The 6053-nt window shown below is 36.4% G+C and overlaps 1 pseudogene; it reads right to left on the bottom strand.

Annotated features, from left to right (window-relative positions):
* Positions 1 to 343: 343 nt before the first annotated feature.
* On the bottom strand, positions 344 to 5207 carry LOC107699846 (radial spoke head 10 homolog B-like; annotated as a pseudogene).
* Between the last annotated feature and the right edge of the window lie 846 nt (positions 5208 to 6053).

Here is a 6053-nt window from a genome sequence, read left to right as displayed (position 1 = left end):
TAAATATATGTGTAAATAAATATATGTATATATATGTGTAAATAAATATATGTATATATATGTGTAAATAAATATATGTATATATATGTGTAAATAAATATATGTATATATATGTGTAAATAAATATATGTATATATATGTGTAAATAAATATATGTATATATATGTGTAAATAAATATATGTATATATATGTGTAAATAAATATATGTATATATATGTGTAAATAAATATATGTATATATATGTGTAAATAAATATATATATATATATATATATATATAACATGGGAGAAAATGCCAGAAAGGGACGATTTCATTCTTAAAGGTTAAAAAAATCCATTTAAATTATGTAACTATAATTCCGTGAAAGAGGACATTAGGACAGACAGCACAGACCTGAAGTGAACTCGGTACAGTGTCCTCCTGATGGTTTGTGTCAGTCTGGCTCTCAACATCAGTTTGGATTCTTTGGCCTTTCACCTCAGCACAGCCCAACAATGCCTCAAAGAACTCCAGAAAGCTCATCTACAACCAAAATCATTTATCATGTCAAATCAACATCATCAACCAAAATATCTGAGTTCAGCTACTGACCTCCAGGTCCAGGTTGCTGTAGGTTCCATCATAAATTGCAGGACTGTCCACAGAGAGGATCTCTAACACTTCAGACACGGTAAGCTCAGTGTCATACAGACAGAGGTCCTGTGAACAGGACTATGCATAAGAATCACGTATGAATAATTCTTAATAAGCTGAAACTAGGTCAGAGTAAGAGGCCTGTTACCTTAAGTATCCAGACAAGTTGCCTTACAGTCAAGGCTGGGTCAGACTGGATTGAAGTGGCTTCACGTAGAGCCTGGTAAATTTCCCAGCATCTTTTTGAGTAGTTTTATGCAACTGCAGCTTGGACAGGATGGCAGAACAGAGGCCCTAAAAAAATTTAAAAAATAGTTTTTTAAATAGATTTATTATCCATTGTAATAAAAATAATAAATTGAGTATTATAATTATTCATTAGAACTGATATTTACAGAAAATGAATTCTAATAATTATATCTATATATATAATCTATATATATATATATCTATATTTTCAGAATAAGTAATGATAGTACTATGTCTATATAACAGGGACTTTTTTCAAGGGTATTGATTAGATATCAAAATACAATCTTTATCTCTCTACCTTTTAAGTGTTTTGCATTGGGAATGATGTTCTGCCTCATGAGCTTTGATAAACATGCTGCGAGTATGTTGTTAGAGGACCTGAAACATGCCAAAGTGATCTGTGACTTGATGGAAGCTTAAAAAATAAAAACTTTTTATCATGGTAGGAATATACTCACTCAATATCTTTGTGGCAAATATGATATGCTACAATTATAATATAGCTGATACACTCTCGGTAGAATGGCAGTAAAAGGAGAATGAACCTCATCTAAATTCAGACAACAGGCAAAGCTTTTAATTATGTGTAATAGATTTTGTGACAAAAGAGAAGCATCATCACTCAACATTCTTATGCTCAAAGGCATTACCATTGAGAAGACGATCCATTTGCGCTAATGTGATTCCATGCTTGTGAACTTTACAGTCCATGAGAAAGCGAGAGAACTGCAGGTGGGTCAGTGGGAATATTATGTCTGAAGACTGCTCATGTCCAAGGCAGCTGTAGAAGCTGTATATTTCCCTTAACAAACCAATGTGTCTCAGTACTGCAAATTCCACCTAAACAGATGTAAATAAAATACTAGTTACACATAGGTTTGGCTCTGGATTTACCTTCGGATTAATCTCAAATTAGGCCAAAAACCCTGTTTAAACTCTTGATCTCTGTGGGCCTCAGGGAATCTACTTAACAGGGTTTGGATGTTCAAAACCATGTCAGATCCAAGCGGTATGGAGTTTGTGCTTGACTGTGAAGCTCTGTTTGATGAATCACCTAATGTACAAAGATAAACACTGTTAGATTAAAGAAGACCATTAAAGGGGTCATATGATGCGATTTCAATTTTTCCTTTCTCTTTGGAGTGTTACAAGCTCTTGGTGCATAAAGAAGATCTGTAAAGTTGCAAAGACTAAAGTCTCAAATCCAGAGAGATATTCTTTATAAAAGTTAAGAGTCAGCCACACCTACCTAAAACGGCTCGTTCTAACACGCCCCCACATGTCTACGTCACGATGTGGGAAGATTTGCATAACGCCGCCCAAATGTTCATGCAAAGAAAGAAGGCGTAACTTTTATTCTCGCTGTAGTATTGTTGCTGCCGCCGCCATGTCGTGAAGGCGCTGTGTGTTTCGTTGTGAAAGCGAAACTACTTTGTTTGGCCTTCCAAAAGAGGACGATATCGCTTCGTCATGCCTGGAGCTGATCCATGCTGGTCGCTGAGGAAATACTTCAACTTCGCACTGTGGATTGCCGGATCGGCTTTCACCGTGGACAAAGTGGAGTCCAGCCCGGGGTCGTCACATGTGGTTGCCGCAGGCATCACAATATGGTAAGGGACGTTACATTTCCGTCACACGCTTGAGGAATTCGGCCAATCACAAAGCTGGCCAATCAGAGCACACCTCGCTTTTTCAGACCGATGAGCTTTGTAAAAATCGACGTGTTTCAGAAAGGTGGGGCATAGAGGACAAACAATAATGTACAGTATGTGGAAAATAATGTGTTTTTGAACCTTAAACCGCAGAAACACATTTCATTACACCAAATACACAAAACAATGTTCTTTTTAGCAGCATCATATGACCCCTTTAAAAAAAAAAAACCTTAGTAGGGGATAGTACACCAAATAATACACTACATTTTTGGAAACTAAACCCTGATCCTGATGAGTTTTTTGTAAGAATGACCAACTGTACATTATGTACTAACAAAATAAATGAATAAATGGACCTTAATGATTCATTTGAGTTTAATTCAATACATATTTATAGTAAATAAATATACAGAAGTTTTTTTTGTAATTACAGATTTCAATTTAGCTATGTAGGAAATTGGTTAGGGGGGACTACGGTTTAGCAGCCATTGTTTGACCAATCAGAATCAAGTATTCCAGAGAGCTAATACATACTCTCGTCTGGAAAAGGAGTCGTAATCCCACTCAGGCCAGGAGTGAATAAACTCCCCTTCATATACCCGTCCATTTTCAAAAGTGTACATCCCCTGCAAAAGACCATCTGCAGTGTTGGAATCACACGGCCATCTCAAATCTTCACAATTTGAAAGGTGGTTTACCTGTCCATGTTTTTTGTCATGCTTCCACTTTCCAAAATACACAGCCCCACTGGCATATAAAAACTGTCCTTGACCATGACGCATGCCCTGAATGAATTCTCCTGTGTACTCGTTCATACGAGGGTACTGAGAGCACGGAGCTCTTTAACAGAACCACATGTGCGTCCCTTTTCCATCCTACATTAAATAAGAAACTTATGCTCGAATTTCAGCACAAAATTATATAAAATCAGACATAATACAGGGAATGACCCTAAAAATAAGGGCAAAATTAGTAAATGACAGACCTGGATGCCATTTACCCACTGCCCACAATATTGCCGATTCAACTGAGCCCATCTCATTGTTCCTTCTCCATGTCGAACATTGTTCTTCCATTGTCCCTCATATAAATTTCCAGATGGGTAACTTTAGTGAAACAAAAATTGTAATTTGTAAGGACAAATTCAGCAGAGCTCAATAATAAACTTAAGAATAGACTACATATTTATTTAAATTTTGAAATATTTTTTGAAAGAAAAAATATATTTTTAAAGAAATGTGCATTAATATTATATACATTCTCCCTTATACCAGGATGTGGCTGCTTGGTTATAGTACATTACCCCCTGTAACCATCACAGGACACCAGTAAAGATATTTATTATTCAATGCTTGCGAGTGAAGTCCAGACAATTAATGTGTGTACGTACATACCTGCCCTTGTCTTTTGCCCAGATACCATTGACCTCTGTACACATTGGAGGTTTTGGCACATTTATACATCCCGACACCATGACGGACACCTTTGTGTACCTCTCCCTCGTAAGTGCTGCCATCTGGCCAGGTGTAAGTCCCACGCCCCATGGGAACATTTAATTTGAAATCACCCTGCCGAATGCCAACAGTTAGGGAAATTTTGTAATTATTGCCGAAACCTCAGAAAATATGTGTAAATAAAAAAAACATGTAATTAAAACACTTTCGTGACATGTTTAAAAATGTACATGAAGATTTACATCGCACAACTTAGTGACCTCCATTAACGTTTTATATACCTGATACTTTAAACCGTCTGACCAGATATATTCAACAGGGCCGTGCATTAACCCGTGAGAAAAACTACCCTAAAGATTGCACAACGTTTGTAATCAATTAATAAAATACTTATTTCAAGCAGGGTCTGTAGTTGGACATCAGCAAGAATGAAATACAAAAAAAAACAAAAATTATTTAGTTTTGTGAGGAAAAGTTTTGTTTCATGTTCTTTCTACCCTTACAAGGTAACTTACATACATGTTAAACAGTTGTTATTCATTGTTTATCTTTATAACGAAGTGCTATACAAATAAATTCGAATTTACCTGAATTTTTTCTATTAAAAATGTTAGAAAAACCATGGGCTTAATAGAGAATGTATAAAATTATACAACATTTTCACAACATTTCTATTTACACATTTTTAATTTTCTAACTAAGGTCTGTTGAGCAATATATAATGTAGTAATTTAAGTCAATAAAAGCTATTATAAATTTTAATTCGATTCAGATTTTATACTGGTGTCCCAGTTTAGTCCTGTCGTTCATTAGTCACCTTGTAAATGTGGCCACCTTGAAAATAAGCGACACTTTCTCCATGAAACACGTCTCCACTCTTATCACCCTCGTATCTGAGGAAAAAAGATTAATAAACACTATCAGTCAACAAATCTGGGTGTTATCATTTTTGCAACAAAGCATTTCTAACGTTTCCACGATTATATGATGAAGAATGGGAACTTTACGGCACTGATCATGCTCATGGTTCGTCTGATGGTCATTGGTGGGTAGAGATACGGCAGATGCGGAACTCGATGAGTCTTGCACATCGTCAGGCTCTGCGATGGACTCTGACACCAAACTGGACGTGGAGGACTCTCCCAACACTTTACTAAACGTTGGTTCTGGTGTAGATCTGCTATAACTTTTCATTTTATATCCTTTAGCCATCGTTGGTGAGAGAGTTAGAAGTATTCGCTGATACACCAACTAGCAGGAATCCCAGTGGAGTGTAAGTAGAAACCGGTTGCTAGTGAATGGTAAGTATGGCGAGTTAGACTTGCCAAAATAATTAAGATGAATGCAAATATTTTAATATGACGTCAGGCCTGGGAAAATCGTTACGTTTCTTTACTCCAGTAAATATTTCTCTCGATAGGTTTATTTTTTTGAAAGTCAGCTTTTGTACATGCACATTTAAAGGGGTGGTTCATTGCGATTTCACTTTTTTAACTTTAGTTAGTGTGTAATGTTGCTGTTTGAGCATAAACAATATCTAAAAAGTTACAACGCTGAAAGTTCAATGCAAACGGAGATATAGTCTTTTAAAATTCTGGCAGTTTAATGCCTACAAAAACGGCTGGTAGGGACTACAACTAGTTACTTCCCGGGTTCGTGATGTCACAAACCCAGATAAACCCCGCCCTCGGGAAAAGGCAGCAAAGGGGGCGAGGCCATGCTGCGCTGCTTTAGAGAAGAGGAAGAGAAAACTAGAGGTGCACGTAAAAATCTATTCATATAAGAATCGCGATTCTGTCTTCTAACGATTCTAATGGATTGACTCACAAGTTTCAAAATAAATGTTCTAAAGCAGCGGTTCTTAATACTGTTCCTCACGTTCCCCTGCTCTGCATCTCTCTCATATTCAGATCATCAGCTCAGCTGTTCCATTTATACTTATTTTCACATAGCTACGAGAAGCGTTAAACATGCGGTTGCTGTACTGTATTAAAGCTTTAATCAGAATAAAACTGTATATGAAAAGCTAACATAAGCAGTAGCATTTACAAATAACAG

The sequence above is a fragment of the Sinocyclocheilus anshuiensis genome, unplaced genomic scaffold (assembly GCF_001515605.1).
Source record: "Sinocyclocheilus anshuiensis isolate Anshui unplaced genomic scaffold, SAMN03320099.WGS_v1.1 scaffold1280, whole genome shotgun sequence".
NCBI classification, from domain to species: Eukaryota; Metazoa; Chordata; class Actinopteri; order Cypriniformes; family Cyprinidae; genus Sinocyclocheilus; species Sinocyclocheilus anshuiensis.
This window is presented reverse-complemented; position numbering and strand designations above follow the sequence as displayed.